Below are 12,263 nucleotides of genomic sequence, written 5' to 3' on the forward strand. Positions count from 1 at the left end.
AAGCAGTCTAGTCATGTGCAGAAGAATGAAAGTGAACCCCTACCCCTCCCCATATACAAAAATTAAGTCAAGATGAATTAAAGACTTAAATGTTAGACTTCAAACTATAATAATCCTAGAAGAAAAGCTAGGAAAAACTCTTCTAGACATTAATCTAGGCAAAGAATTTATGACTAATATCTCAAACACAAATACAGCAAAAACAAAAATTGACAAATGGGAGTTAATTAAACTAAAGAGCTCCTGCACAGCAAAAGAAAAAAAAAATCAACAGAGTAAATACAACCTACAGAAAGGGGGAAAATATTTGCAAACTATGCATCCACCAAAGGACTAATATCCAGAATCTGTAAGGAACTTAAGCAAATCAACAAGAAAGAAACAAATAACCCCATGGTGTTAGTCCATTTTGCATTGCTATGAAAGAATGCCTGAGACTGGGTAATTTATAAAGAAAAGAGGTTTTTTTTGGCTGATAGTTCTGCAGGCCGTACAAACATGGCACCAGCATCTGGTGAGGCCTCAGGAAGCTTACAATCATAGTAGAAGGTGATGGGAAGCAGGCATGTCACATGGCAAGAGAGGGAGTGAGAGAGATGCCATGCTCTTTTACACAACCAGCTCTTCCATGAACTCATTATTGTGGGGCAGACACCAAGCCATTCATGAGTGATCTGCCTCTACGACCCAAACACCTCCCGCTAGGCTCCACCTCCAACACTGGGAATTACATTTCAACATTTGGAGGTGAAAAACATCCATTTATATCAACCATTAAGAAGTGGGCAAAAGACATGAAGAGACACTTCTCAAAAGAAGTTAGCAAATGGCCAACAAACATATGAAAAAGGCTCAGTATCACTAATAATCAGAGAAATGCAAATTAAAACCACAATGAAATACCATCTCACACATGCTAGAGTGGCTATTCTTAAAAAGTGAAAAAATAACAAATGTTGGCAAGGATGTGGAGAAAAAGGGACACTATACACTGTTGGTGGGAATGTAAATAAGTTCAACCCCTATGGAAAACAGTATGGAGATTTTTCAAAGTTATTTTAGAACTACCACTTGATTCAGCAATTCCACTACTGGGCATCTACTGAAAGGAAAAGAAGTAGTTTTATCAAAAAGACACCTGTACTCATATGTTTATTGCAGCACTACTCACAATAGCAAAGTCATGGAATCAATTTAGGTGCCCATCAACAGTGGGGTGGATAAAGAAAATGTGGTATGTGTACACAGTGGAATACTATGCAGCTGTAAAAAAGAATGAAATCATATCTTCTGCAGCAACATGGATGCAGCTTGAGGCCATTATCCTAAGTAAATTAACACAAAAACAGAAAATTAATGATCACATGTCCTCACTTGCAAGTGGGAGCTAAATAATGGGTACATACAGACATAAAGACGGAAACAATAGACAGACACTGGGGACCCCAAGAGTGAGGAGCAAGGGAGTAGGGTAAGGGTTGGAAACTACCTATTGGGTATTATATTCACTATGTGAGTGATGGGTTCAATAGAAGTCCAAATCCCAGCATTGCACAATATACCCATGTAACAAATCTACACTTGCACCCCTTGAATCTAAAACATAAAAAGAAGAAACTTACTTGGCATAAAAATTTTATTAGCATAAGGTCAAACTTGAACCCTCAGGTTCTTTGGGTGGCAGTATAAATTGTCCAAACATTAATCATTCAAGGAAGAGCAGAACTGGGCAATAGTGGAGCCAAATATCTAAGATCCCAAATAGAGAGCCATGAGTCTGTCAAATAGTGGAAGTAAAGTAGGAGGTGGGACTTGACTCTGGAAGCAGGGCTCAGACACAGGACCAAGTTGAGGACTAGCTGAAACAGGGCTGGAGTGGAAGCAGTTTTCCATAAGACAAACCCACCAGTGTACCATGTCAGTTTACCATTGCTATGGCAACACTCAGAAATTACCGCCCCTTTCCCTGGCAATGACCTGACAACCAGGAAGTTACCACCCTTTTCCTAAAAATTTCTGCATAAATTGCCCCTTAATTTGCATATAATTAAAAGTGGGTATAAATGTGAGTGCATAACTGCCTCTGACCTGCTACTCTGGGCACACAGCCTATGGGGTAGGCTTGCTCTGCAAGGAACAGTATATGTCCTGCTGCTGCACACTGTCACTTCGTAAAAGTTGTTGTTTAACACCACCAGCTCACGCTTGAATTCTTTCTTGGGCAAAGCCAAGAGGCTTCCTGGGCTAAGCCCCAATTTTGGATCTCACCTGTCTTGCATCAGAAATATCAAGGCCTGTGGAGCCTCAGTGTATAACTCAGGATAAGAAGAGCAGAATCATGCTTACGGCAGGCCCCTGGTGAGTCTGTTTGTTGACCTAGGCCAGTGGCAAGAAATCTCCTGGGAGCTAGACAGGTCAAAGGGCGGAAAGGAGTGGGGAGAAAGAGAGCGCCCCAGGCCAAGGCTGGAGCAGTTTCTAAGAAGACGGGAGAGACTAAAGGAAGTCAAGAGTTAAAAATTCTTAATGATAAGTAGATTAGGATATGGGGCAAGAGCTTAGAAGGAATGTCATAAAGGGAGGGCATAGGACCACTGCTATTCTCTTTCCCTGGTCTCTCCTTATCTGGCCTTCTTGCCCCTAGATATGAAGGACTCCGATAATGGCTTTGCTAAACAGCATGTATCCTGGGCCAGTGTGGTAAGAGGCAGTAGAGATTATATCCAAGTACTGCGTCTGCTATTTATTTACTGCGTCACCTCAAGCAAGTTATTTAACTCTCTAAGCTTCAGTTTCCTCATCTGTGAATTACCTGTGGATTATAGTAAGGTTAAACCTGGTGCTGAGCTCTTGGAAAAGTTCAGCTGTACTGCTGTAGAATTCTCATCTTCTTGTAGTCCCATGACATACCATACTTCTGTGAGCAAGCCAAATTAAGGACCCATGTTCTTAAAACAGATTCTTGTGTTTTAAAGAGTTCAGTAAACAATATAGGAAGCAACGGTAATTGCTTGTCTTTCTCCCAGCCCTCTGTTCCAGGGAAGGATTTTCTCATGGAGTGGGAGTCTCATCCAGGAGAAATAGTAGATATTCTAAGCTGCAGGGGAAATGTCTCCACAGAAACTTTTGCTGGAGGTTCTGGCTGGAGGGAAATCCAAGAAGGACGGCTGGGTCTCAAAATGCCATCTGAGCATGCAGCACAATATCCCAGCCAGTTGGGGCCCAGACAAGACCAGAGTTCATGTTAATAGTCTTTATCCAGGTTCCGTCATCAGAACTGGGCACCATGAGCCGTCCTTCTTAAAGACAAATACAACAGAAAAAGAGGCTGCCTCTTAACTGACTTATTCACCTCTGGGAAAATTTCTTAAGATAAAACGTACTCCTTGTTGTTTTAACTCTATTGTCTTGCTCAACAAAGCAAAATTTAGAAACAATAAAACTAAAGAAGGAAGTGTCTATCTCTGAGTATGATCTTTACTTCTTTTACTCCATAGAACGCTTTTCAAAATTTGACATTTTAAACAATCTCATGATCTTCATTTGTTCTTTTTTCAAGGAGAGATAATGAACACAATGTTCTTTAAGAAATTGTTCTTCATTAAACTAGGCAACAACATGTGAGTCATTGTAACGTATTATGTTAAATTTAAAAAAATACAAAACTATGTGCAACCCAGTGACTGTAGTTACAAATGTTCTTCTGGAATGAATAGCCCACTGAGGCAAGAAAAAACTTCACTTAAGCCGCTGCTTAGTAAAAGGCACTTGGTGTCTATCCCAGGCACCAGAATCTTAACTGTAATTATTATTTGAGATTAGCCTATCAGATGTTTACTTACGATGATACCCAGAGGCATTTTTTACTTGAAATTGTATAATAAAGCAAAAAGATAAATTGAAGCGACGAAGCCCACCATACAGAATGAGAACCTCAGAGGTATTTTATACAATGAAAATCAACACTAACTGCATTTACTGTACTGTGTGATTTTGGTATTGTCTTCCAATCCCTCCACACGTGTATTCTGTGAAACTGCATTAGGTGTGGCCAAGGGTTCAGTTCACATTTTCATTCTGTTTCACATTTTCTGTTCTGATTCATAGTCTACATATATAACTCTTCCTGTTACATATTATACACTGATATTTTCTTTATGAAATGTGATAGTCTATGCTGAGAAATTTCAGTTTTTTTATAACAGGACTTTAAAACACTTATCACATCAAATCCATCTCTCTCTTCAATTGCTAAAAGGTCTTAATAGTCTATAGTGTGTTTTTGTCCCTAATTTATGTTGCAAAGTTATTGTTGCCTCCAATAGAGATGCCCAGGAATGACATTCGTTTGTAGGGTGCCTGAAGCATTCTGCTCCATGTCTCTGAGGAGTGTCCTTGATCTTGACCACACAGCAGAACTTCCTGTGCATCCCCAGCTCCAGCTTTATGGGGTTCGTCATTTAATTAATCATGACCACCTCGGGAAACCATAAAAAGTGATAGACACCAAATGCAAAATGGCTTTCACATGTCAGGCGCTGCAATGAACATCTTACTTGTATTTATGCCATTTACTTCTCCCAACAATCCTATGAGATTTTTTTTCATCTTAACTCTGTTACTGATGAGGCAAGTGTGGCTTAGAGAGATTAAATAACTTACCTAACATGGGATGATTTATAAATAACAGAATGGGGACGTGGGCCCAGGACTATCTGACCATGTAGCCAGAGTTCTAAACTCGTCTGCTGCCTTATAAAGAAAGGTTTGGAAAATTGCAAACTTGAAAGCAGTTGTGATGGTTAAAAAATGATGGCAGATTTTCCTTTCTTTCTTTTTTTTTTTTGACAGGGTCTCACTATGTCACCTAGGCTGGACTGCATGGTACAAACATAGCTCACTGTAATCTTGAACTTCCGGGCTCAAGCAATTCTCCCATCTCTGCCTCCTAAGTAGCTGGGACTACAGGCATGTGCCACCATGCTTGGCTAATTAAAAAAAAATTTTTTTTTGTAGAGCTGGGGTCTCATTATGTTGCCCAGGCTGATCTTAAACTCTTGGCCTCAAATGATCCTCCTGCTTTGGCCTCCCAAAGTGTTAGGAGTACAGGCATAAGCCACCATACCTGGATCACATTTTATTTTCTTTCTTTTAAAGACATTTCCTTCAGTGCTATATTACATTTGTGATTTTTAAAAGAGGAGATGAATATTAGTTAGGGTTCTCCAGAGAAACAGAATCAACAGGATATATATACATAAAAAGATTTATTATGAGGAATTGGCTCATGTGATTATGGAGACTGAGAAGTTTCATGACCTGCTGTCTGCAAGCTGGAGATCCAGGAAAGCCAGTGGTGTAATTCCAGTTCGAGTTTGAAGGCCTGAGAACCAGGGGAGCTGATGGTGTAAATCCCAGTACAAGGGCTCAACAGGCAGGCAGGAAGCAAAAGGGACAAATTCCTCTTTCTGCCTTTTTGTTCTAGTCAGGCCCTCAATGAATTGGATGATGCCCACCACATTGAGGAGGGCAATCTACTTTCCTGAGTCCATGATTCAAATGCTAATCTCATCCAGAACACCCTCACAGACACATTCAGAAATACTGCTTAATCTGGCCACTTCGTAATGCCATCTAGTTGACACATAAAATTAACCATTGGAGGATGGAGCCGTAAAGTCAAAAAAAGACTACAATTCCTAAATATTTTTCTCTTAACTAGCAGTGCTATCTGATAAAGTCATTAAGTGGTAGACAATTAGATTAGTTACTCCTTGTAAGTATATATATATATCATTAAAGGATGTTTAGAATCACTATATTTTAAACCAATGAAATGGTTTTCTCATGGTCAGTGCTGGGGCAGGCAGGTAGATGGAGAAGAGGGGGGTGGATGGAGTAGAAGTAAGTGGATGGAGAAGCAGGTGGACTGGGCTTCCACCACTCGGCTTCATCTGGAGTTACCTTCCACAATTCACCTCTCTCTCCAGTGGTCCCAGTTAGAATTCTTCATTGAAGATTTCTACCCTATAGCTAGCTTTTCCAAGCAGCTTAAGTGTCCTAGCTCTCCCCTCTTTCCTGGACTCACTTCAGGTCAGCCCACCTCTTTGGTGTGACGGTGCAGGAATCGCTGCTCTGGACTGCATAAATGGCCCATGAGTATCTCAGAGGGTCATTAAATGACTTCATGGAGCACACAGCCCCCATTTCCCCAGCTGTCTCTGTTTCTCAGGGAGGTCATTGGTTAGTTAAGGACCAGAACTATTCAGAGACAGAAATGAATTCTGCTTCCAATAGTGGTTATCCAGGGTTTCCAGGGTACTTTGCAAATTATCTTCTATCTACCACTCTGTCTAAGAATGCAGACCAGGGTTATGGGAGGCAGTTTTTGGAGCACAGAAAAGATCTGAGGCTGGTGACTCAATAGCCACTGTCACCAGTTCCTGAACCCTATTCCTTCCTAGAGGAGTAGAGTGGCATGGGCATTTCCCTTTCTTTAACAATGTATGCCAGTAAAAAGCAGGCTAGCAAATTACATGACTGCCGCATGAGGTCATTTGAAAGGTAGTAGGAAGCACCCCATTCCTACCATGAATGCTTCTAAAAATGCTGTGGAGAGAGTCTGTGAAGCAGTGACTCTTTCTCAGTCACAGTCACCCCTTAAGGGACATGAAGAATTCAGAGTCAGTTCAGCGCAGGCCCCAGGAAGGCAGGGATCCCCACATATTGGGTCTGGGGTCTGGAAGGATGGAGGAGCATCAGTGGAAATGACAGCAGTTTGAGAGGAAGTCCTCAGATGGCAAAGACCCTCAGATGTCTCTCCACTTCCAGACTCCAGTTCCCTAAAGCAGGTCTGAACTGCTGGAGGAGGTACTGATGTGAGACACCTGGTGAGGGCCTTGCAGTGGGCAATCCCAGCACCATAGACAGGATATGGGGAAGAAGGCACTGCCAGTGGGATTTTCAGCCCTCCTCCCCAGGCCTGATCACTCAGCTCATCCATCTGGCCAGGGAGCTGATGGCAGGCATGAACATTCAGCATAAAGGAGCTGAGTAGAGCCTGGGCCTGGATCTGGGCTAGAGCCACTTCAAAGCCCAGTTTTCTTTCCACTCTCCCCTCAACCCTAACAGCCCCAGCGCCACAACAGGGCTATCTGGTTGACTAGTCTGCTCAGCCTCCATATCAGCCATCTGCCCTGTGCGCTTCCTCATCTTACCCAGCAGGGCGGACCCCAGGGTGTTTTTTCCCAGTGCTTTCCCCAGGCCAGTTTTAGACTCTTCAGTCAGGTCTACTAGGAGAGGTTTCGGAGTTTGGGGAAATTCTGTATTTTCATTTTGGTATTGCAGGTTTTTTTTTTTTCCTTATCCAGATAAATGTGCTCATGATGAGCTCCATGTGGCCAGGTTATCTGGCCTTAGTGGCCCTTCTCTGTGGGGTCAGTTCATGCTATAGGGGACCTCTGGTCAGATGCTGTGATGATGATGACCTTTGGCTGGGAAGCCAAGACACTCAGGAGCAGTCCAGACCAGACACTGTCAGGCAGGTGACGTTGGTGCCCGTAGCGACAGCGTCAGGAGAGAGAGTGGCAAGGCTTAGGGACACATTGAAGAGTTTAAGAGGTAGGAGATGGCTTCCATGCATAACCCACTTAAGGTTTTTTGGGGAAGGCTATTTTCTACAGAAATATAGTCCTCCTCATTCTCAGGTTGGGGCTCTGCATCACCAAAGGGAAAGAATGGTGCTGAGCCACAGACACGGGAGGCCAGGATGGGAAATAGTGCTCACCTAGGATTCTCCTACTGCCCACGCTGTGGCCTGTGCCAGAAGGAACGTTTCACAGATAATGAGCCATTGGCCAATAAGAGCCTGAAGACTGTCTAAGATTCTTGCTTGGTGAAGGGGTGGCCTGCCCCTCCACACCTGTGGGTGTTTCTCGTCGGGTGGAATGAGAGACTTGAGAAAAGAAAGAGACACAGAGACAAAGTATAGAGAAAGAAAAGTGGGCCCAGGGGACCGGCGCTCAGCATACGGAGGACCCGCACCAGCACCAATCTCTGAGTTCCCTTAGTATTTATTGATCATTATCGGGTGTTTCTCAGAGAGGGGAATGTGGCAGGACAATAGGGTAATAGTGGAGACAGGGCCAGCAGGAAAACATGTGAACAAATGTCTCTGCATCATAAACAAGGTAAAGAAAAAAGCGCTGTGCTTTTGAGGTGCATATACATAAACATCTCAATGCCTTAAAGACCAGTATTGCCTCCAGCATGTCTCACCTCCAGCCCTAAGGTGGCTTTCTCCTATCTCAGTAGATGGAATATACAATCAGCTTTTACACCGAGACATTCCATTGCCCAGGGACGAGCAGGAGACACATGCTTTTCTCTTATCTCAACTGCAAAGAGGCCTTCCTCTTTTACTAATCCTCCTCAGCACAGACCCTTTACAGGTGTCACGCTGGGGGATGGTCAGGTCTTTCCCTTCCCGCAAGGCCATATTTCAGACTATCACTTGGGGAGAAACCTTGAACAATACCTGGCTTTCCTAGGCAGAGGTCCCTGCGGGCTTCCGCAGTGTACTGTGTCTCTGGGTACTTGAGAGTAGGGAGTGGTGACGACTTTCAACAAGCATGCTGCCTTCTAGCATTTGTTTAACAAAGCACATCCTGCACAGCCCTTAATCCATTTAACCTTGAGTTGACACAGCACGTGTTTCAGCGAGCACAGGGTTGGGGGTAGGGTTACAGATTAACAGCATCTCAAGGCAGAAGAATTTTTCTTAGTACAGAACAAAATGGAGTCTCTTATGTCTACTTCTTTCTACATAGACACAGTAACAGTCTGATCTCTCTTTCTTTTCCCCACACTTGGTATAATGCAAGTGGTATGGTGAATGGATAGAGCACAGACTCTGGAGTCAGATAATCCAGGGTTTGAATCCAACTCTTGCATTTTTTTTGGCTCTGAGCCATTGAGCAAGTTATTTAGCAGCACTGTACTTCAATTTGTAAAATGGGGATAACTACTCCTGCTTCTTACTGCTACCAAGATTAATGAAGTAACACTGTGGAAACCCCAGGCATCCAGGGAGTTCAATAGCAAGATTTCCTTCCTCCTTATTCTCTTGAGTATTCATGGTGATACTCACCAGGAAAAAGGAAAGAGCTCTGATCAGTGTCAGGATTCCCAAGTTTGGTTCAGATCCTGCCTTACAAACACCACCAGCTCCTTTGCAGGGCTGTTAGGAGGATCAAATAAGGCTGTGAATGTGAAGGCTTTTGAAAATGGCTTTGTAACTACAAGGCACTATCATCTGTGTATCTTCTGTTGTTGGTCTGTTGACATCTGCTCTTAATAGCTGAAGGAAGAAGCTCAGTATACTAAAATGTACTAACTGCAAATCTCTGGTTAGTCACATTGCCCCTCAGGTCCTGTATTAGTTTCCTGTGGCTGCTGTAAAAAATTATCACAAGCCTGATGACTTAAAACAACAGAAATTCATTCTCCCACCGTTCTGTAGGCCCAAGGTCTAAAATTAACATATTGGCAGGACCTGCTCCTTCTGAAAGCTCCAGGGGAGAGTCTTTCTCTGCCTCTTCCACCGTCTGGTGGTCTCTGGTGTTCCTTGAATTGTGGCTGCATAGCTCTAGTCTCTGCTTTGTCTTTTCACATAGCCATCTTCTTTGTGTCTCTGTGTGTCCTTTTTCTATTTCTTATAAAGATGCACTACTCTCATTGGATTTGGGGATCACTCTGATTCACCCAGTATAATCTCATCTCAATTCTTACCTTAATTACATCTGAAAGATCCTGATTCCAAATAAGGCCACATTCTGACGTTCCAGGTGAAGAAGAATTTGGGGGCAGGGAGGACTCTATATAGAATCCACTCTAGAACCTCAGAACCTTCATCTAAACCATTTCTGACCCTCATCCAATGTATGTTTTTATTTAGTTCTAGATTGCACCAAACAGGAAAACTCTTCAGATAGTGCCTAGCATTAGCTCAGTTATCTGTGTAGAGGGGATCCAGGAGATCAGAGTGGAGAGGCCTCATGGCGAGGCTAGAGAAGGTCTAATTCTGGAAATGAGAGGAAGGGCAAAGTAAACAAGAGAATAAGTGTCTGTCTTTGAGAGAGAAAGGTTTGACATGAATAGACAGCATGCATTCCAGGAGCCGTGCAGCTTGAGGAGAGAACACCAGTCTTGAAATCAGACCTGGATCATTGGTTTCCCATTTTTACAGGATGCCAATATTCTCACATCATTTAGTTATTTCAACTGATATTTTATGAATACGTAGACAGTATTCCGTTCACTCCACCATTTGGATTCTCAGTTATTGTAACAGTGGTGTGTTGGTAAATGGTTAAGAGCCAGATCTCTGAAAAATAATATATGCATATATGTAAATGAGCTTGTTATAAATTTTGCTTATACGAAGAACGTGTAACACTCAATTTATAAAATAAAATTTATTGTATTTTAATAAAATGTACAATCCTCTTTATTGTAAATTCCATATAGCCACAGATCTCACAGGCTGTTTGCTTTCATATTGGCTTAATTCATATCCACAGCCAAACTGTGTTTACAAGTGACAAAGGAATGTAGTTCCAACATGAATGTTGGTTAATGTCTTTTTTGAAGTTAAAGAAATGTGAAACAACAAAAACATATGTTGGAACATCACTTGCTCATCAGTGACACTAGTGACTTTTTGCTGAATCAGATGATAGTTTTTGAATACTGGAAAAATGTTTCCTCAATTTTTTATGCTAATCCTAATGTAAGGGCCATAGTCATGGCACACGTTTAAGTTTACTCTGCATCACTATGTTTTCTCTATTACTTTCTTACATTTAGACAATCAACAAAACAGTAAAGTTCTGATTTATATTGCTTGCTGATTTCCATGGCATAAACTCTCACCATGGCCAGTTTCAAGCTCCCAACACTATGCCATTGAATGCAGAGTGGGGAAGAGAGGTCCAGAAGCACCAATGTTCCAGTATTTAATTTCCACTGTAGACACATAAGAGATGTCAATTACCTCAAGAACACAGATATCAGTAATGTCATAAAATAATTAAGAAACAATGAGCTTTGAGATTTTATTCCCTCTATTTAATATAATTTATTTAGTTGTGAAGTTTTTTTTAAAGGCAGGGCTTTGCTCTGTTGCCCAGGCTGGAGTGCAGTGGCTATTCACAGGTGTATTAGTCCACTCTCACACTGCTATAAAGATACTACCCAAGACTGGGTAATTTATAAAGGAAAAAGGTTTAATCGACTTGCAGTTCCACATGGCTAAGGAGGCCCCAGGAAACTTACAATCATGGTGGAAGGCAAAGGAGAAGCAAGGACCTTCTTCACATCACAGTAGGAGAGAGAAGAGCAGCCAAGAGCAGAAAATACTGCCTTATAAAAACCATCCAATCTTGTGAGAACTCACTCACTGTCTTAAGACCGGCATGGAGGGGAAACTGCCCCCATGATCCAATCACCTCCCACCTTGTCCCTTTCTCAACACTTGGGGATTATGGGGATTACAATTCGAGATAAAATTTGGGTTGGGACACAGCGGCAAACCACACCAACAGGCATGATCATGATAGTCCGTTTTCACACTGCTATAAAGATACTACAGCCTCAAACTCTTGGGCTCAAGGGGTCCTCATGCTTCAGCCTCTCGAGTAGCTGGGACTACAGGCATGTACCACCATGCCCAGCTTAACTGTAAGTTTATATAATTTAATTTAATTTTGTATGTTTAATAATGGCCATGTTCATCAAGCACCTCACAAGATTCCTGAAAATCTATTTTTTATTTTTATCAAAAAAAATTGTTTGTAGACATGAGGTCTCACTCTATTGCCCAGACTATTTTCAAACTCTTGGCCTCAAAAATTCTCCCACCTAGGCCTCCACAAATGGTGGGGTTACAGGCGTGCCACTGTGCCCATCCAGATTCCTGAAAATTTAACAATTTTATGAGTTGGTACATGCTGACTCGAGCACACACCACTGGGAATAGTTGTGAGGAGGACAGTTGAGTGCTGGGGAAAGGAAGGAAGAAAACAGTAAGGATAAAGTTCACATATCTCACCAGCTTTCATTACCTGATCCCCATGGGGAGGCCCATCAGAGAGTGCCTATGACCTGTTACAATGGACTCTAAAAACACTTCCCTACTCTTTCAAGTCTCCCTGTGAGCATTGGTTACACTTCCAGTATCCCATTCTTATAGTTTAACTCATGAAAAA

The sequence above is a fragment of the Gorilla gorilla genome, chromosome 1, assembly GCF_029281585.2.
Source record: "Gorilla gorilla gorilla isolate KB3781 chromosome 1, NHGRI_mGorGor1-v2.1_pri, whole genome shotgun sequence".
Taxonomy (NCBI): domain Eukaryota; kingdom Metazoa; phylum Chordata; class Mammalia; order Primates; family Hominidae; genus Gorilla; species Gorilla gorilla.